The following is a 23973-nucleotide window of genomic DNA, read 5'->3' on the forward strand; positions in this document are numbered from 1 at the left end:
TGACCACCTTTATGAAGGGCCCGGATGAGATATTGGGACAGCTTAGCTATTGGCTAAACAAACAACCATGTTGGACTGAATGGTCTCCTCTCATTTGTCAAATTTCTTATGTTTCTAATCTAATAATTTATTAGCATTGTTCCTTGTTTCTGCACCCTGTTTCCTTAAGGTTAGTTCTTCAACAAGAACGTGAGGACACAGATCGAAACCAGATTTTTTCAATTTAGATATTATGCTTTTCAGACATAAATTTTCTGTATTTTATTGTATTTAACTTAATGTTTATGTCCATGTCAGGAGGACACAATCTCAGTGCTTTCCTTCAAAGGTTCTGAGGCTGTACTCAGTGAAGTGTACAATATAAAATGTACAATATAAAAACTGAATTAGTAAACTATACACTTATCTGTGTCAATCTGATTCCAAAAAGTCAACCGATTACTCTAAGCACTTAATGTAACAACAAAAACATTTAAAATTCAAAGAGTACACAGACCACAGATGTGGTCAAATTTGTTGGTACCTCTCCACAAAAAAAGAACAGCCCACAATTGTCTCTGAAATAACTTGAAGCTGACAAAAGTAATTGTCACCCATCATTGTTTATTCCATATTTAACAAAAATCAAACTTTGCCTCAGAGTTTTGATTCAACAGAATATTTCAAATAATAACACAAAAGAAAATGGCATGGACAAAAATGATTGGACCTTTAACGTATATTTTGTTGCATAACCTTTAGAGGCAATCACTGCAAACAATGGATTCCTAGAGCTTTCAATGAGATTTTTGCACCTGTCAACAGGTAGTTTGGCCCACTCTTCCTGAGCAAACTCCTCCAGCTTTGTCAGCTTTGAAGGGGCCTTCTCCAGACTACAGATTTCAGTTCTTCCATAGAAATTAAATGGGATTCAAATCAGGGCGCATAGAAGGCCACTACAGAATAGTTCAATGCTTTGTTCTTAACTGTCCTTGGGTGCTTTTAGCTGTGTGTTTTGTGCCTTATCCTGTTGGAGGATCCATGAAATGCAATGCAAATGACGCAGAGCTTTCTGACTCTGGGTAGTACGATTCACTCCAGAATGTCTTGATTGTTTTGATATTTCATTGTTCCCTGCACAGACTCAGGGCACCCTGTGCCAGATGCAGCAAAGTAGCCCCAAAACATAACTGACCCTCCATCGCGTTTCACAGTAGGCATGGTGTTCTTTTCTTTGCAAGCCTCATTGTTTCCATCTGTGGACACTGAGCTTATGTGTCTTGCCAAAAAAATCTAGTTTTGTCTCATCTGTCCAAAGGACATTCTCTCAGAAGCATTGCAGACGGTCAATGTGCATTTTAGGAAATCCCATACTGGCTTCTTCATGTTTTTCTTTCAACAGTAGAGTCCTCCTGGGTCTTCATCCATTAAGCCCACTGTCACTCAAAATGTGATGGATGGTGCGATCAGACACTGATGGACCTCGACCTTGGAGTTCAGCTTCTATCCCTTTGGAAGTTGTTCTTGGCATTCTGTCTACCATTCTCACTATCCTTCTGCCCATTCTGTGGTCAGTTTATCTCTTGCAGCCATATCCAAGGAGGTAGGCTACAGTCCCACGGACCTCAAACTTCTTATATTGCAGCTGTTCTCACAGGGACATCAGACTGCTTGGAGATGGTCTTCTAGCCTTTGCCTTTGACATGCTTGTCTATAATTTTCTTTCTGATGTCTTCAGACAGCTCTCTTCTTTATTTTCTCTTGTCCATGTTCAGTGTGGGACACACGATGAAACCAAACAGGATAGTGACTACTTTTCTCTGTTTAAATAAGACAAATGACTGTTTACACGACATGTGACTGTGTGATATTAATCAAGGAAAATAGCTAATCCATCTTTTTATGACCTTTTCTTCATTTGAACTAGTGTGAGGCTGAGGTGTCACCAATTACACAGCTGCATTTGTGTCACAAATTGGGATCCTGAAGTGGTCCGCTGTTTCAGTGCATGCTCCCAACCTAGGAGAACCAACAAATGTGTCCAAGTAATTTTAGAAATATCTTTGTAGAATAAGCAAAACTGTATTTCTTTTCACACTTGCTTTGATTTACTCGATGACATATCAAAGGCATGCAGTCATACAAGAACAATTGCTTTTCATTTAATCACTTTTAACAAGGCAAACTGAAATTTTTCAATGAGCTGTAATCATACCATTAAATTTGAGCAAGTCCATATCAGAGCACCTTTTTTTCAATACTGTACTAGACGTTCTGCAGACGGAAGATAATCCAGGCGCCGAGTAAGAATGAACTGACGGTACGCCGTAAGGCTCATTTATAAATGATCGATTATTGCCAAACAAGCTAACTATATGTGTTTGAATGTTTTAAAGAAAATCAGAATGTGCACATGTTAGTAATAGAAACTCAAAGAGAATAAACATGCTGTCTACCAGTTTCCTCATAGCAACTAATCTAACGAATTAAGATGTAAACACTATGTGCTGTCATGTGCCATGTAAAGGTATGCTATTTGACTACATTTCCCGAGGTGCTTCAACTTTAACTTCCGCCAAGGGAACCAATGGCCTGTACATATCGAGAATCACATGACTTACACGAGAAGTTCTTTTCTCTAAATCTGTGAAGCGGAATCAAGAGAGTAGTTCACAATACTGGATGAGTTTTGGTAAGAAGTGTTTAATTTAAGCATTCGTAGTTACTTGTTGGGCTTCATCTTACGTGCTACTGATTTTACACTGTAGCCAAATATGGACGTCAGTTGTCTAAGAGTAACTTACTAGAGCAAAGATGTAAGAGTCAGGCCTTCGATTTCCTGGTTCAAACGGGCAGCTTCTGGTGCCCTAATTAGGTAGTTACCAATATAGCCAATGTCTGTAAGTTAGTTGGCCACGGTAATGAGTTTACAGAGAAGACAGGATATCAAACAAAGTGAGCTTTTCAAGCCTGGGTCCGCGGCATGTTGAAGGAACACCAGCTGATGCTGTCGAGTTCGTTTGTTTTTTTGACGCTCAGCTACTTTGATTGTGTCTGTTTAGGCTTTGCCCGTAAAAACCTCTGCAAACAAAGTGTTTCCTTAAATGCAGTGCTGCGGTTTGTGGTTACCTTATAATGTGTTTATATACAATTGTGCAAATTGCTAAACGCTGCATTTGCGAAACGTGTGTTTTTAGAGTATAGACATCGCGATGTGACGTAAGTTTGAAAAATGACACCCTAACCCTGTTGAGAACTGGCTTGTCTCAGTAAAATTTCATTCATGTCAATTGTAAAAATTATCAGTCTCATTGTATTTAATACTGTTCCATCATTTAGTAGAGTTAACGGATCTCCGAGTAATTTTACTATTGTTGATAATAAGAAATAATATTCAAACTGGGACCTCAGTAACCCTTAACATGGTATATAGCATTTATATACACATCCACATCTACACAGGGGCATTGATGCGTGTTAAAGTTCAAAAGTTTATCAGGCAGCTGAGGCAGATCAGTCTTTGTGGATCCAGGAATTCTCGCTCAATGTCTGATCGACTTAAATGAACTGGTTTCTCAATTTTACGTGGTCAGTGTGTCAGTAGTGCCAGGCCACTTGATAGGACATAAATGTGGTGTTAGTCGGTTCAAGTAATATCCTTCATGTTACGAGTGTGCTGCACATGCTAATACTGAGAATTTAATCACGAACCTGATTCATTAGTTCGTTTAGTTCATTTCGTACCTTGTATGTACTTAATGGCTTCAAAGTTCCCTTTTCTCTTCACCGTGAACGCAGTCTTTAAATGTTTGTGTCTTGCAACTCAATTACCAGCTGCTGATAGTGTGTTTATTTAGATTTTAAATGCAAGCTGTTTTTATTTGTTTAATTTGTGCCAAGTTAGGTTTGATGAGGTGCTTTGTGTTGTGTAATGTGACTTGAATCAGCAACTTTGTGATTATATAGTACAGTGTCCTTGTCATAGGACTGTGGAACCTACATCTTGTATTTGTTCCATTTTACATGTGGAAGATTTTAATAATAAAAAAAAATGTATACTATTGCATAATTAAGTAGTTGTAGGAACTGTAATATTTATGATTCTTTAGTGCAATAAATTGTGAATCAGTAGATAATGAATACTTGAAAACTTAATTACAATGCACAAGTAGGCAGGGCAGTAAAGCAAGTTTAAATTTGAATTCCCCACCTAACAACCTTGTTCAGATTAATGTGAACTGGTCATTCTTGAATAAAGGTGTTCATTTAAAGTCAACAATTCACCATGTTTAAGTAATCATCAAAAAGTCAAGAGTTTCATTGCAAAATGGTATAAATCCATGTTAGACAAACAATTGCAGTGTAGAATACAAGGTAAAAATTTTATAAGTTTATTGACTTATTGAGGCGTTTTATTTTCAAAAGTAAAACTTTACGTAATGTAAAATATAAAGTAAATTTAAATATAGAAGTGAATGCTTAAAATAAGAAGACAGGATAACCAGAAAATAAAGAGGAAAAGCAAAAATTTATTCAAAAACACAGCAAAGAATTTCACAATGTCACCAGGCAGTTCCACAATAATATCAGGAAAAGCCTTATGAAGTGCAGTTTATGCATTAATTATTCCCAAGAGTACATACACACTGCATTGAGAGACTGTTGTGATACACTGCACAGTGCACACATATTCACAACCTTCATTTTGCAGCTGTTTCTGAATTGCCAGTACCAGGCAAATGAAACAATATGAAGCACATTACGAGTTTGTAAGTCAATTTAATAATAATGCTCTGTTAAATGTATGTGTAAAAACAGGAGGAGACAAAAATTTAAGTGATGAATGACTGGTGAAAAATAACCTATGACATGAAGTAGTTCTGTTGCTTAATGACAGGAGGAGTTAAAAATGACAATGTGCTAAAATGGGTACTGAAGGTATAGTGTATATGTTTCAATATACAATGTATAAGACCAAATCTCAGTACTCACTATATTTTGCTGTATGTGCTAAAGTGTAAAGTATGTATGGTTAAGAAAAAATTCTTTTTAATGACATTTCATACATGATTAACAATAAATCACTAAAACAAATACATGTAAAAAGAAAAAAAAGAGTAAATGAAGCACTTTGTCAATGCTGACAACAGTGAAACATCTTAATGTCTCAATGGACATTTAAAAGAAGACACTTTCTGTTTTAGGTTGTTGGACCTGACGAGAAGTAACGTTTATTGCATTCTGAATTTGAACTGTACGTTTTAGCTTGTAAGACAATAACATGCGTCATGTTTTTTTCCTAAAATGTGGTCTCAGTACCGTATGGGGCTCTTAATCAATGATCTTTCTGCAGCATGAATACCTGATATCACTTTGATTTTTATTGCTAGAAATTCATTGGTAGCTCATGATCTTTGGTTGACTTGGTCATGTTGACTTGGTTTTAAAATAAGCAGCTTGTGATTTATATATTTTAGCACACCAGACATAACCTTTGGCCACTTACGAAATCAACACTATGAAGTACTGCTTTTAACTTCAGGGTTAATGCATTTTGCAGACAGAGGGCATAATTTTATCTTTTAAATATTGGGAAACATTAGAAAAAATAGGCAGGTTTCCTTTTCTAAAGTATCTACCTTGTATGTGATGCAATGTTTGTTTTCAATTACATTTATTTGTATTTGAGGCAGATTTGATTGATGGATTGGATCCAAATATATTCTCAATAATCGGGTCTGAATATCCTTGTGACCTGGGGTTTTAATAAGGTGGCTATCTCTTTAGCATGTTGTAGTGATTAAAGGATTTTGGCATCTGGAAGAGCATCCAGCCATAAACATCTTTGCTTATGATTTGAAGGGAGTTCTTACTGGCGAAAACTGAGTGAACCCAGAAAATGGCAATTAAAGTGAGACGTAATGAAAGGTATGCAGGTGTCTAAAGGTCTGAAAAACCATAATATCCCATGTGTTTAGTATTTTATACAGTACTATTGGAACATTGATTTTCATCCAAACACTGTAACTGCTTTTCCTACACTAAAAACAATCTGTGTTTCTTTTATTAATTAACTAGGGGGCTTTGCTTGCCAACCCCCGTCCTGCGCTACGCGCCAGCCACTTTGCATCTCTGCCTCTCGTGTATGTGGGTTTCACTTTCACCAAACAACAAATCTTTTAATTCTTGCACATATGCTTCTTCATTGGGAAGAAACGCTACTTTTCCCTGATGGCAACATGAATTAGACGATCTACAAGTCTCTGAGTTTAAATCCGAACAATATATTCAATCTCTTTTCGCTGTTCCGTTATTTCACCAAGTAATAATTTCCATTTGTTTGCGCTATTGCGATCTTTGACATTTGAATGTAAAAGAATATTTGTGTGCTTTGTATTAATTTTGGCATCATATTACATATTGATGCAACATTGTTGTATTTTACAGATGCTTTCCCTATTCATTTTGCATGATCAGACGCTTCCTTTTTTTTTTTTTTTTTTTTTAATTTTTTTTAAAATCGCAATGCTCTTTTAGCTACTGCAGCCATCATTTACTATAGTTTAGCCCTGTATGGTATTCCTTGACTGACTGCTCCTGCCCTTAGTAATGAACTAGTGTCCTGCACGATCAAGTATCAAGCATGTCCAGCACAACTTATCTCCAGCCTACAATAGGTTTTTTTACTTTAACATTTTACTGTAGATTGTTTGTTAATGTAGCAGTTTTCTGATGAACACTTAAAGCTTTATTTTTACAGAATTTTACTGAGTTGCTACAAAAAAATAGGAAATACTTATTAAGACTATTATAACATTAATTATATTGTTTTACTTAATTTGTGAAATATGTATAACCTCGCTGTGCCTCTGTTTATATAAAAGCGAGATGGACACTGAAACTGCAGACCTCCAGGAGGAAGAAAAGAAGCATAGCTGGCAAAAACAATATTAATGGCTTTGATCAAGTACAATTCTTGCTTGGGTTTCTTATGAGTATTACAGGGGTTGCAAAGTGTCCACAGCTCCATTTTCTCTTTGATTATGTCACTTTGTTCAGAACAAGAATGTTATTTTTGTGTAGGGCTGTATTTTCTTGTCTCGTACTTGTTTAAGTTTTCACATACTTTTTAAGCAACAGTGCAAGTTTCATAAGCACTTAATGCTTTACAAACACATTTTGAGAAAAAAAGAAAAAATAATAGTAATAAGAAAAAACTAATAGGATCCATAATTTTTAATATGTGATCAAATATGTTTGAATCATTTCTTTTTTTAATAATGAATATTCAAACCATAATTTTTAGCTAATTTGACAACCATAATGTGCAGTTATTCTATGTTAATAACTGTGCTCATTTTAATCAAATAATTATAATTACTTCACCTTGATAAAAAAGAATAACATTTACCACTACTGCTACCATATCTATCATGTGGTCTTTTTGTTGTATTTGCTGGAAATGCTTTGGACAGTTAATGTAGTGCTTAGAGGTAGGCATGTTATGACTACCACTTATGTAGTGAATTGTTAAGTTTTTTTGAGTTATTCAAACATTACAGGCAAATTTTAATTAGACATTTTTGTGGAAAATGTAATGGTTATTCTAGAGATGCCTGGCTAATTGTTGAGAAACTACAGTATATTGTTGTATGTCTCCTGTAATGTATGAGTGTCACTTTAACTCAAAATTGAAATGAAAGTGTAAATAAAAAACAATACATTTTTCACCTTTTCTGTATCACTTCAAGTTTTTTTTTCTTTTCCCAGTACAAGCAAGCACTGTTAGCAAAAGTTTAGTTTCAGACTGTTTAAAAAAAAAAAAAAAGGCTAAAGTTGAGCAGCCTAGTCTATAAAAGTGGACAGTGAACATATTAAGGGTTCCTTTTTCAGAGGTGTACTGTGTAATGTGCTTATGGGTTCTTGAGCATGTCTAATAATAATAAATATCTGATAACTTGAAATGGTAGGTATTGTATTGCAGGACCCTTGTAGGTATGTTGTTCTTTGCAAATGGCAGTGAATTGTTCTTTTCTTGTTTATTTTTATGCCTAATATCGTTTACATGAACATAAGGCAGGTGTCTCCTTTCATGCAGGCTGAATATTGTGTTTCAGAAACTCAAAAACTCAAAAATATCTTCAAGAGTGGGACATTTGGGTCAAACCCTTCCCCACCCCACCATCTAATTCCATTGTGGCTTAGCTGGGATTTGGAGCCTAAGGTGAAATATCTATACTGTATAGGCTTCCAACAATGCAGGTAATGCAGAAAGTATCACTGGATGGCTTGCCATGGCAAGGCACATTCATAAGCAGACCAAGAGTCTTTCCAGTTTAGTCAGACATGCAGGTGCTCACTCTTGGTTTGTGGATTGGGGTATCAGGTTGGACAGTACAAGCTTCAAAATGTGCAAACTACATGGGGACTATGGCTGGATCGAAATTTGAACACTGATCCCTGTAAGTATGAAGTACCAGAGCTCACCATTACTCTAACAGTACTGTTATGTGTTTAATATTTAGATATCCATTTTTGGTTTAAAGCTGTACAAGGAAGTAACTTGTAGCAGACTTGTTTGCCTATTATAGAATGATTGATAGAACATTGTGTCCCCGGGTAGAATTTGGTTTTTACAGAAACTCTTTAAATATTCATTGAAAAATCTGCATTTAACCAATGGTTAGTGGGTAAATTCATATATTGCTTTTGTCTTTTAACCTCTGCCCGTTTTAGTACAAGCACAGTATGTCAGGTTAAAATCCAGCCTAGTGGAAAAACACAGATCAGAAGATTAAATCAGGCATTCTAGATTTTGATGCGAGTTAATAAGAATAGGTGATGTGATTTTAAAATAAAAAAAGTGAATCTAAGCAAATGGTCATATGACATAACACGTGTGCAGCAAATATTTAACGATCAATCTAATAGGTATTTGCTGTTGAGCACATGGCTTTGTTTCCAGTAAATGTAAATATTTTTTACTGGCCAATACTTAGAGCAAACAGTGTCTAAAAATGCTTTGCCAGCAATCTGTCTTTAAAATTCCATGCCATTTACTTTATTTATATAAAAACAAAAAAAAAAGTCATTTTTCTTTTATTGATTTTATGGAATATTTCACTCATCTTTGGAAAATCTATTGTAAAATGAGGATTTATCCAAGTACTTGTCTGGATTAAAGAGATGTGAGATACAACCTAGTTTGTTGTCCGTCCATCCATTATCCAACTCGCTACATCCTAACTACAGGGTCATGGGGGGTCTGCTGGAGCCAATCCCAGCCAACACAGGGCGCAAGGCAGGAAAAAACCCCGGGCAGGGCGTCAGCCCCCCGCAGGGCACACACACACACACCAAGCACACACTAAGCTAGGTGTGGGCGGTATGACCAAAATTCTATATCACTGTATTTTTTAAATTATCCCGGTTTCATGGCATTCGACGGTATTTTTTTCCCCATGCATGTCAAGTCAAGTCAACTTTATTTATAAAGCACTTTACGTACAACAGCCGCTGACCATGAGTGGATGTTAACCACATTTTCCACTGCAATTACTGGCTAAGAATAACCTATTCCACTGTCAAGAGTATTGTACATTGTACAAACAAAAAAAAACATTTTAATGTGCACACAAGTATTAATACAGTTTTGCATTGCCCCATAAAGTGATAGTTTTCAAGGGGGTGGCACTAATGGAGAAGGTATCACATTGCATGACAGATGCAGTCAAAATATAGAACCTTTTTATTGAACAAATTTTGCAAAAACAAACTATAATTTTGACAACATATTTTCAACCATACAAAGAGGCATTTAGACTTAGTAAAATATCCAGAAGTGCTTGTCAAAAATTGTATTGCACCGAATATGTCTTAGAAAAGGAATAAATAGTAAATATTTTTTTGTAAACCAACTACACTTTCTGTTAATGTTAACAATCTCTGTCCACTGACACGTTAAAGTGACTTTTTAAACAACTTTATCATCATTAAACTGCATAATATTTAAACTAATAAATAATAACAATAAAATAAATAATAGTATTATTACTGATAGTTGCACTATTACTTCAAGCCCAGGTGCATTGCACAGTATTCACCAAATTAAAATAAAATAAAACAAGTGCAACTTGGTGATGACATCTTTACCAACTGAACCATCATTTAGGCAAACTGCATTAATATGGACCTTGCTTCAAGCTAAGCTATACTGGGTAGAAAAAAACAAACTATATGTCGAGAACAAAGTCAACATTTCCACTTTATTCTCGCCGTTTATGTCGAGATTAAAGTTGACATTTCCACTTTATTCTCATAGTTTACTTCATAATTAAAGTAGAATGTCGTAAACTAAACTTCTTCCTAAAATTAATGTTTAATCAATTACTTAATTTACCCCGTCATAAATTAATGCAGCACATTAAATGCTTTGTGTTACGTTCCCCGACCCAGTGGTTAATCACTACGCTTCTTAAACTGACTTCCTCCGCACTAAGAGAAGACAGTAATCACCATACAGAATCCATTCACTTCATGATATTCCTGCTTTCTGAAAATTTAGAATGCTAAGATAAATACTTGATATAATTTTCATGATGAAATGCATTAAAGCAGGTATTACACATGCACGGTAGTGAGGCGGTAGTGCTGCTCCCTCGCAGTAAGGGGTCCCCAGGTGTATGTTCAGTGTAGAGAACTTTATGGCAGGTGTGACGAGGCTCCAAAAAACTGGATGTATGATGTATTGTGTAAATGTTGGGTTTCTGATCTGCTGGTCGGAGACATGAACACAGAATTCAATGCATGTTCTTCTGAGCGGGCTATCTTTATTGCATGCATGCTGTCTCTATCTGACGTACCAAAACCCCAGTTCCTTTTTCCTTCCTTCCTTTTTCTTTCACCACATAACCAATCACCACACGATAAACGTCTTTGTGAAATTAAAACTAGTTATAAACATAGCCCACGGAGTGTTCAGAACTTTAAAAATATCTTCGTTATACATGTTTAATTATGCCATCCATTCAGAGTTGCTCCCATCTCTGAACGAGTTGCCAGCACATCGCAGGATGAATACAAGCAAAACATACACTAGCAGGGTCAATATAGCACAACACAACCCCACATCCTACATGACTTTGAAAGGAAACTGAAGCACGCCGAGTAAACCCACCAGAAAAACATGCAAATGCAAGGCAGGCACGCTGCCGTGCCCCCATATGATTAATGCATGCTTTGCATTTCACCATGAAAATTATATTAAGTATTTATCTTAGCATTCTAAATGTTCAGAGAGCAGGAAGATCATGAAGTGAATGTATTCTGTGTGGCGATCGCTGCCGGCGCCTCCTCTTAGTGCAAGAAGAAGTCAGTTTAAGAATCACTTAACACAAAGCATTTAATGTGCTATATAACTTATGACGGGGTTTGAGAAAATCTAGTAAAATAAATATTCATTTTACGATGAAGTTTAGTTTACGATGTTCTACTTTAATGACAAATTACGAGAATAAAGTCAACATGTCGTCACACTATTACACAGTACCCAGGTACATTACACTGTATTGAAAACAAATAAAACAAGTACAACTTGGCTTGCAGTATTATCCAGTAGTATAGAAACAGTATTTACACATCTGACCTTTTAAAACTAAAGTATCTCCAGGCGACGGACGTGACTCCTTTTTTTCAGCAAAAGTTCTTCTGTTCATCATGTTCAACTTTACTTTTAGTTCAGTTTCGGAATGCTCTCTGTCCATTTTCACCGCGTGGCATACCTATGCTACCGCCCTCTATTTGGTGGTGTAGCAGTGAAAAAGAGCCCTAGTGCAACAAATCTGTGTTTAGCGGTGTAGCGGTGAAAAAGGTCCCCACTTGAACAGTTTCCCGCTGCGCCACGTTCCGAACGTCGTTTAGGCAATTTAAACCGGTGTTGCGGTATAAGAAAAATCCATATCATAAAAAAAAATAAACGGTTTTCGGTATGAACCGGTATACCGCCCAGCACTACACTAAGCACACACTACGGACAATTTACGATTGCCAATGCACCTAACCTGCATGTCTTTGGACTGTGGGCGCTAGCCCATCGCAGCTCGTTTGTCATGCAAGTGTGAAATGGATTTAGATTATTTTGAAAATAATAAGTCAAATAGCTTGTTATATATAATGTCTTTTGAAAGATTTTGCCTTTACACTGCTTTCAAATGAGCTAGTGTCTTTTAAATCACTGGACTGCCTCCCATGCCAGTTTCTTTACTGCATAATTTTGAAAATCAAATAGCTGCTAGCTTGTCTGATCCAGTAATTCCTACAGTATATCTTTTAACCTTTGAAATCCTTTGCTGTGCCTTAAAGTTTACAACTTTTTAAAAGGAGTAGTCTGTTCACTCACCATCTTATACCCATTTTTGATGCTAAATTTTTACCCCACCACCCCATTATCATTTTTGATAGGTAGTTTTGTTTCTTGAAATAAATAAAAATAACTCTTGTGTTGGTTTATATGGTTTTTATTGTCACATGTACAGGGTACAGTGAAATTCTTTCTTGCATGTGCTAATCAACATGCAACACTCCATCACTCTTGTGATGTTGCCTCTTCATTCACAGTACTTTTCAAACACTCGTCAAAATGCCAGAGTCCTGAATTACAGCATTTCATGCAACTACATTATCACTAGTCATGGCCAGACTTAAGTCATTTAGCTGAATCTTAAGAGTCTGTAGCCTTTCTATGAATATAGCAGAATAATGGGTGTGTATTATTTTAAATTATATGTCAGTGGAAGATGAATGAAAAAGAAGGACCATTCAGTTTTAACTTGTTTGTATGGCAGCTTCTCTTATACTCTTAATTCTTATGTAGCTCTTTGACTGCCTTGTTACATACATTTACCTGAGACACAATTGTTCATGGGTTATAGTAAATAAAACAAAATGACCACATTAGTTATTTTCCTTTCAAAACAATTGTATTGTGTTAGTGGATGGAAAATGTTTAAATGAACTGAAACAACTCAAAGAAAACAAAACAGTTGGGAACAGTTATTCAGAAAGCTTAATAAGATGGAGAAGTGATTGTGATGTCTGACCATTTTAAGGTGCAAAATCAGAGAACAGATTCAATCAGCATCATTAAAAGAAGTGTTTAATCTGGGAACCAGGATAAATTAAATGTTCTTGAAATGCTGTTAGTTAAACAGGATAGCTGCTTGTTTCAAGATATTCCAGAAGAATATAAGGTTAGATTTGTAGTTCATAGAGATTTCTTTTGCTATTTACAGTTTTGGGCTCAAGAGAAATTACCTATAAAAGGGTATCCTGTTATTATTGTTAGAAATATTAATTTGTGCTTAGGGTGGGCCAGTAGTTGTCATTTATTCAGACTTTGGATTACTTCACTTTGATTGTAATGTTACAATGTTAAGTCTGCTGTAGTTCAGTAAAATATTAGATGTGTTTATATTGTGCTGGATCTAGACCTAATGAAACTAACCTAGAAATATTGTGTTATCTGCCATGTGCAAATTGTTGTCTCTACATGCACACTGTTACTGAAGCACTTTCAGAAGAGATTTAAAAACAGATCAAAGATCATGTCAGCAAAATTTAATCCAGACTATTTCTTAGCTGAAACTGGACCTGATATAAGCCACTTCCCGGGAAAACTACTTCTAACTAGGTCTGATGCCTTTGATTTGCACATTCATAATTGATGCTGGTCTTCTGCCTAGTGCTGTGGAGATAGGTTCCAGAAATTATTGACTTTGCTTTGGTAAACATTTAATGCAGATTTTCTCTGCATCTAAAAATATGGAGGTACTCTTGTGTGTCCAACTTGCGTCCTTAGGGATTTGCATCTTCTAAATTCCATAATTTTGTTGGTGTTCAGATGGTCTTGGAAGAATATAGGTCTCTGGAGCCATCAACCGTGGTTTCAGTATTGCATGTTTGTGTTGATCGTAATGTTTTTATCCATCCATCCATCCATCCATTTACCAACCTGCTGAATCCGAACACAGGGTCACGGGGGTCTGCTGGAGCCAATCCCAGCCAACACAGGGCACAAGGCAGGAAACTATCCCGGGCAGGGTGCCAACCCACTGCAGGACACACACAAACACACCCACACATCAAGCACACACTAGGGCCAATGTAGAATCGCCAATCCACCTAACCAGCATGTCTTTGGACTGTGGGAGGAAACCGGAGCGCCCGGAGGAAACCCACGCAGACACGGGGAGAACATGCAAACTCCACGCAGGGAGGACCCGGGAAGCGAACCCAGGTCCCCAGGTCTCCCAACTGCGAGGCAGCAGCGCTACCCACTGCGCCACCGTGCCGCCCTAATGTTTTTATAATTACAGAAATTATTTTGATTGGCCACCAACCACAAAGTCCATTTACATTCTTTTTCTCTTCATGTAGAGGCAATTGATGTCATGAACATTTTGATTAAGTTCTCTCTCCTGATTTTGGGAAGGGCCTTGGTTTGCAATTGCCATAATCGAGGTGTAACCTGTTGTAAGATCTTTGCTGTTGTGGTTAAATTTCTTGAATGAAGTCTGAAGGAGACAGAGCTACTGAGGTAAATCCGCTTCTTAGGCACACAAACAAGTGCACTCTTATGGTAGGATCAATACACATTTTGAGATTTAATATAAAACTGCTGCACCAGATGTAATGTATTTTCTTTGATTCTGTATACAACCAGTGTTACATCACACGTTTGTTTTATATCATTATGGAACACCCATCCCCTAGGCTTTTCAGATTGCCACTTGATCAGTGATCCTTACATTATGTATAACTACATAAGAATGCTAGCAATGGACTAGCTTGTTTATTTTGAAATATCAGTAATCATGCCAAATGATTTAAGCTGTTCCTCAAACAGAAATATTGATATTTTCCCTAAATTTATTTATATACAGTAGCTCCCTGTAGAAATTGTTCTAATTTTAATGGGGGATAAAGTAGTAATCTTCCAATTTGGATTAGCTAAGACAATTTATTCATTATTCACTCTTTATTTCATCATAATTCCCTCTTCATCATACTTTTTCTCTATTTAATCCAAACAGGGTTTTGAATAGATATTTGACTATAGTATTAAAGATTATAAAACATTCTAATTTGAACAATAAATGATACCCTTTGTGTCACTTTCACTGTATTTTGATAGGTTATTGTAAAAGGCCAGTCATATTTCACTGTTTATATAAAAAAAAAAAAAAAAAAAATCCTTGCCGCACTCTTCAGGGGTTTTTTTGTGTTTTTTTTTTTTTTTTTTTTTTTTTTTAAACTTAGGTGGCTAAGTGTCTAAGGCAGCAGTCTTAAATCTTTGTTCTTCAGAACCCTGTCAAATCTGATTTTCATTTAGTAATTATTAATCAGAGACCACAGCCTGCCTTTCACACTGTTCATTTCTGTGCTTAATATGTGAATTTGAGAATAAGAAGTGATGTGTGGTTTACTTGTCAAAGAAACAAAATTCAGACAAATGTGTACTGCTGTCTTTGGTTTACATAAAAATTAGAATTTCTTTTTTTGCTAGCAAGTAACATTTGCAAGTAACATTTCACCATACAGTCCTCCTCAGACTAATGACAGTATTACAATTCCTTCAAATGAAAAAATATTTTTTGCTTGCTAAGATATGTAAATAAAGATGTTTTATTCTCCTCTTTTCTCACCTGTTTTTTTGAGTAGACGAGTTTTTTCGTAGACTCTTGTAATTCTAGTGTTAAGTAGATAACTGGGTTGTTGTTCATTCTTTAGTCAGAAATACTTAGTAGTTTGCATGCCTAAATTTTCAGTAGGATTTGCCAAAAGTGACAATTGCTCATTATGATTTTACTCCCCTCTTTTGCTATTTATGAGCTATGTGATGAAGAGTGTGTGCTAATAACTCTGACACACTTCTATGGGATGCATTCTTAGTCCCACCTGTATATGTGCCTTAATAATTTTGGGTTTTTTAGGAGTAGATCTTAAGAAACCAGATACATCTGTTTTTGGTATCCAATATACAGCAGTCAATATCTGTCTATATACTGAGTTACACATTAATTCTAGCTTTATGAGGATTTTCTTGTATGTCAATTCTATTTTCATGTTGGTTTATATTAAGGACCAGTAAAAAAGATCAATTAATTCATCCTGCCATCAATCAGTTATGTGTGCTGTTGGCGATAGTTTTTTTTCAGCTTCTTGTTTAGATCCCATTGTGTGTTTTGGTTGAAGGCTCCACCCTTTTCATGAATACTGATGAGTTACCATAGAGTGGCAAAACGCATAAAAATATTCATGTCAAAACCTTTTTAATATTTTATTTGGGCACAGTAAAAAACTTGTGAAATGAATTACTGACTTTGTTGTTTACCATTCAATAATTTAGACTGATAGCATACTGCTCGTAATAAACAAACTTTATTTTGCTCGGCATCTTTTCATAGACAGCAGCATGCTAAGATATTTAAAGTATAGTCATCAGTTCATTTTTTCCATGTTCAAGTTTAGTATACTATGCATTAGTTATGAGTAAAGCAAGTTTTTTTTTCTTTTTTTTTTGATTCATGAAACCCTGCAGTCATGTAAGTTATGTCAGAACTGTGAAAAAAGCACACGGAACATCCAGATTCATATCCAATGCATTTTTTTCAACTATTCTTTCATAGAGAATTGTTTACACTTTTCTATATGCTTTTGATTCTTTGTGAATATATCTCTCCTTTCGTAGTGAAGTTTTCTGACAAGCTCTGCCTTTGCTGCTACAGGAAACACAGTATGCTTAATTGATTAATTGGATAGCTTAAGTCCTCCCCTATCTCCTGTTCCCGCTGTTTTCTGGATCTACAAATAGCAGTGGTTACAAGTGTTTTTTAATATAAAAATGACTAGTTGCAATTCTATTTTTAATATCTATAGGTAAACTCTGACTAGTGAGAAACAATTTGGTCAGGTAATAATTCATGATATGTCCAACATTTAATTTGTGGCTAGCATCGGATGCATTACGTGTCAATATTTTAACTGTCACTAGTCTGCTTTCTATCTCGGATGCTGTTGTGAGTAATACAACTAGCACTTTACAATACATGCAATACTTTTTACTGCTGAGCAGAAATGCAAACACACCACCCTCACCCACTCTCACCTCAGAGTACTGCAACCTCCACCTATCCTTCTGCTGATGCCAGCATAGGAGAGAGTTTCCCCCCACCCATAATTACAGCAGCCCAGGTAAGCAGTTGGCTGAGGAGACTTCGTGCCAGCAAAGCAGTGGGTCCAGATGGAGTATCGCCACGACTGCTGAAGGCCTGTGCGTTGGAGCTGGGGAGTCCTCTACAGCAGGGGTCCCCAACCACCGGTCCGCGACCCACTACCGGGCCGCAGCCATCTGACAGCCAGGCCGCGAGAGAACTGCTGGCAACGGAGACTCACTCAGACTTTTCAGAACGCTTGGCGGGCAGGGCTTTGCAGCAGCGGAGAGAGAGGAGAGAGACCGAGGTGAGAGAGTATTACAACAAAGTATTGTTATGGTTCCGACAGTTTCCCCATATGACACGAGTCTATAGAAATCGCGTTACTACGAAGTACATTCAGCAGATGCTTTCATTACAATGAAGTGACCTTGAAATGCTTGAATGAATCATCCACAGAGCAGTTAGATCTGTGGTCGCAGCTCAGATGTGCACGTTTGCACAACGATCCCGAAACAGAAACATTGTAAAAAAAATTCTTTCTTCAAACTTTCCTCGTACTGTTTTTTTTTTTTTTTTTTGCAGTTTTTGTTTTCTGTGGTTTTCAGTGATACCTTTTGCTTATTGCTTGTCAACATTTGAAAAACATCCATTGGAATTTAACTCATTGTCACCCTCCTATAGAAACGGCAGACACGAAAAAAACGATAACAGTGTTAATGTTTGTGATGTGCAATCTGTTGGAATGGCAAATGCAAAGCATATGTCTTTGTTATATGCAAAAAAGAAGAAAAATCTCAGGTTGCAAACGTATGCGAACTGCTTAATAACTTAATAATAATAGAAATGTTATGTAAATTGTGTATAAAACTGCCCGCCCCCGACCGGTCCGTGGAAAAATTTGCATCTAATAAAGTGGTCCTTGCTGTCAAAAAGGTTGGGGACCACTGCTCTACAGCACATCTTCAACCTGAGCCTGGAACAGGGGAGAGTCCCGAGGCTTTGGAAAACATCTTGCATCACCCCAGTCCGAAAGGTATTACGTCCTAGTGAGCTGAACGACTTCCGGCCTGTCACTCTGACGTCACATGTGATGAAGACCATGGAGCGGCTGCTGCTTCACCACCTGAGGCCACAGGTCCACCACGCCCTCTGCAGTTTGCATACCAGGTGAAGATGGGAGCGGAGGATGCCATCATCTACATGCTACACCGATCCCTCTCCCACTTGGACAGAGGCAGTGGTGCAGTAAGAATTATGTTTCTGGACTTGTCTAACGCCTTCAACACAATCCAACCTCTGCTCCTTAGGGACAAGCTGACAGAGATGGGAGTAGATTCATACCTGGTAGCATGGATCGTGGACTGTCTTACAAACAGACCTCAGTATGTGCGTCTCGGGAACTGCAGGTCTGACATTGTGGTCAGCAACACAGGAGCGCCGCTGGGGACTGTACTTTCTCTGGTCCTGTTCAGCCTATATACATCGGATTTCCAATACAACTCGGAGTCCTGCTACGTGCGTAAATTTATGTACGTAAATTGGACTGGACTGCCAATACTAATGCTCTGTGCAAGAGAGGTCAGAGCCGACTATACTTCCTTAGAAGGCTGCCGTTCTTCAACATCTGCAATAAGATGCTGCAAATATTCTATCACACGGTTGTGGCGAGTGCCCTCTTCTACGCAGTGGTGTGCTGGGGAGGCAGCATAAAGAAGAGGGATGCCTCACGCCTGGACAAACTGGTGAGGAAGGCAGGTTCTATTGTAGGCACAGAGCTGGACAGTTTGACATCTGTGGCAGAGCGATGGGCGCTGAACAGGCTCCTGTCAATCATGGAGAATCCACTGCATCCACTAAACAGTATCATCTCCAGACAGAGGAGCAGCTTCAGCGACAGACTGCTGTCAATGTCCTGCTCCACTGACAGACTGAGGAGATCGTTCCTCCCCCACACTGTGTGACTCTTCAATTCCACCTGGGGGAGTAAACGTTAACATTATACAAAGTTATTGTCTGTTTTACCTGCATTTTTTTTTATCACTGTTTAATATTGTTTCCTTATCAGTATGCTGCTGCTGGAGTATGTGAATTTCCCCTTGGGATTAATAAAGTATCTATCTACCTACCTACCTACCTAATAAATAAATTCCTGACTTTGCTATAACTGCTGTGCTTTCTTCTTCAGCCTGTTGAACACATCATCGCGCTGGCATGGTTCATCATGTGGCAGAGTTCTAAATCTTGCATCCATCAAAGAGTTCTCCACAAGAAAATCAAAGTCCCTACTGTATCTGCCTGTGAAGTTTGCAGTCTTCATGTTTGACACAGTGGTTCAGTCTTTCTTGTTTGGTGCCATGCTCACTTAATCATGTGCTTCTGTGGCACAATTACAGACACTGGGGATATGTTCATCATATAGCACTGTGGTAGCTGACTTGATGTGTTTAAGCAGTTGTACAATGTCCTTGGTGTCACTAATGTTAGTGCCATCCAGCATGTTGATTTCTCGTGCATTTCGCTGTGTCTGTGTGCTTATGAGGTCTGCTACTATTGCTGCTTGGTGCTCAAGATAACAATCAAAAGCTTTTCCAGTGTACTATTCCACTGCTTTGTAATGCTGACTATTAGTATACTTGATGCAAGGCCCAGTAATTTCTGTTTGGTGGTGAATACAGCTTTAGCTCTGGGGCTCCAGTGGAAAAAAACGATGACCTGTCTCACTCGACCAAGCCGATGACTAACACATGGTATGCTCAAGCCTGCCTGGGTAGCCAAATTCAGAGTACTAGCCAACCCGCGGCGTAGCATACGCCGCATAATTATGTATTGATGGGTGAACACTTCCTGAACAACACAGTTGTCCAAATGGGGTGGGTTTGTGGATACCACTGTGAGTGAATGAAAAGATAGACCTCTGGAGAGAGCAACATATAATTGTCCGTGACTGAAAGCGGGATCGTCTGTGACGAAGAAGGCCACACTGGGGAAAGTTACTTCGTCGGTAGGGATAAGTGTCAGTACTTGTAGATTAAGGTGTAGCGAGTCTTCGTTGTTGACGCTTAATATAGCTTTTGTACTGAGATGTTCCGGAGTCACAGTTGAGAAACACCTTTTTAATGTGTTTTAAGCACAGGGGAAAAATGAACATGTGAAACATCCGTAATGTAATAAGCCACCAAGAAAACTAACATTGCAACAATGCTATCTACGACCCGATCTCTGTAAACAGAAGTGAAAACAAAATCGAGCCCAGTGTATTCTTTAACTGCCTTGTAGCGCTGTAGTAGTGCTGTTGCTTTGCAGTAAGGAGACTGTGGAAGATTGTGGTTTCGCTTCCTGGTTCGTCCCTGTGTGGATAGCGCTTTGAATACTGAGAACACCGCTATATCAATGTAACGAAGTATTAACAGGAAATTGTCTTCGTATAATAGTAAAAGGCAAATTATCCGCGACAAACAAACTGTTTTACACACTGAATACCAACCCGTGGCATAGTATACACCACATAATCACGCTGCTTTTTGAATGTTTTTTAAGCAGAGGGAAAAAAATGAACATTTGCAAAATCCATAACGCTGCTTTCAGAAAGTACAATGCACACGCGTTTAATTTGTCGGCCACTTTTTGCAGTCCGTCTTTTCTGGTTTGGGCTGCTTTTGCAATGTTACCGCTTGTGCATATTAAATCTTGAAATCCTTCGAGTAACTAATTAACTAACTAACACCAACCCAACCACACACACAGCTTGTGTGAAACAAATGCGCCTGTACTTTCATAATTTTGTTGCAGCCTATAGTGGAATCAGGCACAGAGAAGGTCAGCTGCTGAGAGAGCGTCTCGACTGTTGCAGGGCCTGCATCGGTGAAGCAGGTGAGACGCTAATGAAACGGAGGCACAGGGCTTACTGGTTTTTAAAGACTGCTTCCTTCATTGTGTTTTAACCTCAGTTTTAAAGTATTGTTTTAAGGATCCCATGGGATACCCCTCGCAAACTGTTTTAGATACGGGCCGGGGAATAAGGAGTGTTGGTGGGCAGGGAAACGTTTTCAGTGTTCCTGCAGGACCATCTAAGAAGACGCATGTTTGTCACGGATGCGAATTGCTGTATGTAGCGTGTAAAACAGTTCGCGATGTTGCACACGGTCGTGCGTTGTAACCGAAAAGTCAACGTGGCTCAGAGCTGCATCTGGACTGTAGCACAGACAAACAGAAATAACGGTGTGTTTTCTGAGGCGTCGCGTCCGAGTTGGTGGGTGTGGCTCTGCGAGTTTTCGTCGTATCCAATAGTCTTAGACTTGGTGGGCGTGGCTCCTTCCTGCGTGCTTTCATGGGTGTGGGCGTGGCTCCTTCCTGCGTGCTTTCATGGGTGTCTTGCCCGCTCTGGCGGCGGCTTAGAGAATTATATATATAGATGTGCAAGGAGCAAAGCCCAGCCTCTCTGACTGCTACATACATGTTACATGCATTATCAGTAAAAATAGTGATGTTGCAATTGGCCCTGTCAAGTTCCCACTCCAAAACACCTGATTTCAGCTCCTTAGCAATTTTGCATCCAGAATATATTTCAAAAAGAGGCTGTCTATAGTTATTCTCTTACAGTGCTTGCAAATGGTCTTTGTCTTATCAACTATTTTCTCTCCATTTTCTCTTTTAACCGTATATACAAAATGCTGCCAGAAAGCAGACTTAAAAGACAATGGGACATCCTCAGTTTCTACTTTGCCTGACTCCAGTATTGTTTAGGCTACTCTGCGCTGACAAACACTCGGACTATGGCCAGGGCTTGTTAATAAATATGATGCTGACTGCACCATCTGTTGTTAAAAATGAGCATTTAATATTTAACTACTCACACTGGTGTATTTCGTACATCAATCTGTTATTTTTGTCCAAAATCCTTTTACTTGAACCTACCAGCAGGATCCTCCATCTATCCTCAACTTGATTCACTACAAGTACAGTGTCGCAATGCCGTCCCTCCAGTGTGCCCCCATTGGTTTTATGAGTGGATGCACAGTCGCAAGTTCCATATAGTGCATTTCGTACACTGCATGGGTACTTCCATATGTATGACAATGATGAGATGTTCTTGTTGCAGTGACTTTTTTTGTAAAGAACATTCAACAACTGAAGTGAAATGTGCTACATGAGCAAAGCCTGCAGTGGATGAAAGTGTGACCAGTGACGAATGAGTGCTGGAGAAGTGAATCAGATTTGTTTTCAGATAGTCTTCGACTATGTCATACTACTCAGTAGTATGGTATTAAATTACATTAAAAACATGTACAATTTAAAATTATTGCAATATTTTATATTACAACCTCACAGTGTACATATAAATAGCCATTTTAACACTGGCACATAAAGTACACCATGTGAGTACTTATGAGATGAAAAATGGTGCAAATAGTTAAGGGTTAAGAGAGAACGCATAACTTTTTGTTAGCGCTTATAGAAACCGATTCCACGTCATTGCGATGAACATCTATATATCTACGAAGCATATTGTATTTTTGAATGACAAAATTTTGTGGCATAGAATACCGTTACATTCCTAACTAGTAGTCATAATTTTTTTTTATTAAACTTTAATCAATTTTCTTTGTCCAGAATTTGGAATAATTGCATTGCTCAGGCACAGTGTTACCTTTGCTGTGGCTTTCAAATTTTTTTTGCATCCTTACCATGATTAATGGAGTAAGGATGTGGTGAGGAGTTTCTGAAGTTTCTGGTAATATTAGAGCTTGACTGTGCTTCTTTCATATTCTTCTTTTTTTTTTTTTTTTTTTTTTTTTTCTTTTCAACCACAAAAGTGTGTTTGTTTATGCTGAAGCTCATGGGACACTCGCTGCCACATGCATACTGAACACATTCAGGGAATAACAAACCCCCTTTCCATATATTAAGCTGACCAATCTGAGCTCCTCTGGGTTCCACAATATCAAAATCCACAAATTTTTGAGTAAATATTCTATTAAAGGTTGATTTTTTTTTTTCTGTTTTTTGTCTTTCCCCCCCCCCCCCCCCAATTATGTATACTTAATAGATTTTGACACACAAGAAAAAAAAGGATCTTCTAATCTTAAAACTTCAAGGTGTATGATGTAGCATCAGGGGTTAGAAATTAAATGGACGATGAAAAGTGAAGGCCACTTAATTCAGCTACATCTAATTTTATGTTCAACTATTCCTAATCACTTCAAACGAGCACATTCAAAGAATAACAAAAGTGACAAGCCACAGAAAAAGGACAAAAACACCAGGCAATATAGCAGTATATCAGTATCTAGAAATATGTATGTATTAGTTTAATAAGTGTTTCTTAGTGTCAGTGGTAATATTGTACTGAGTGTACACACTGACAGATTACACGCCGTACTATTGCTCAGGGTCATAGTTTGACTGGGATAGTGAGTGAACCAGTAGCCTTTCTTTACTGTCAAACACCATAACTTAATAGACTGTGACAGCTGCCAGTAATTGACAGCATTAGTGAATATTACAGGTAGCTAAGACCGTAAACTTTAATTTTCAAATAAATATTAAGTTGGTATATTAATGATTAGGAAGAAATGTCTTTTAGTGTACAAAGGTTTCAGACACTTGTAGTGAACAGTGAGGCCTTCTCTGTAGCTTTAATCAAAACACACTGCTACATTCCTCTGGGATCTCTATGGTCACAGAATTTTGTAATCTCTGCAGTGTTTCCTTTTTTTCTCCTGCTCAAGAATTTTCCCATCTTTCACAAAGCACTTTCATTTCTTTTCTCAGATGTTTCTGG

The 23973-nt window shown here is 37.7% G+C and overlaps 1 protein-coding gene across 1 annotated transcript in view; it reads left to right on the plus strand.

Moving 5' to 3' along the window:
- The first annotated feature begins 2560 nt into the window (after nt 1-2560).
- Nucleotides 2561-23973, plus strand: part of mtm1 (myotubularin 1) — a 93684-nt gene continuing 72271 nt past the window's right edge. Inside the window, 1 exon segment of the mRNA XM_028816119.2 lies at nt 2561-2671. The gene's annotated coding sequence lies outside the window, so the exon portion shown is untranslated.

This window comes from Erpetoichthys calabaricus, chromosome 12 (assembly GCF_900747795.2).
Source record: "Erpetoichthys calabaricus chromosome 12, fErpCal1.3, whole genome shotgun sequence".
NCBI classification, from domain to species: Eukaryota; Metazoa; Chordata; class Cladistia; order Polypteriformes; family Polypteridae; genus Erpetoichthys; species Erpetoichthys calabaricus.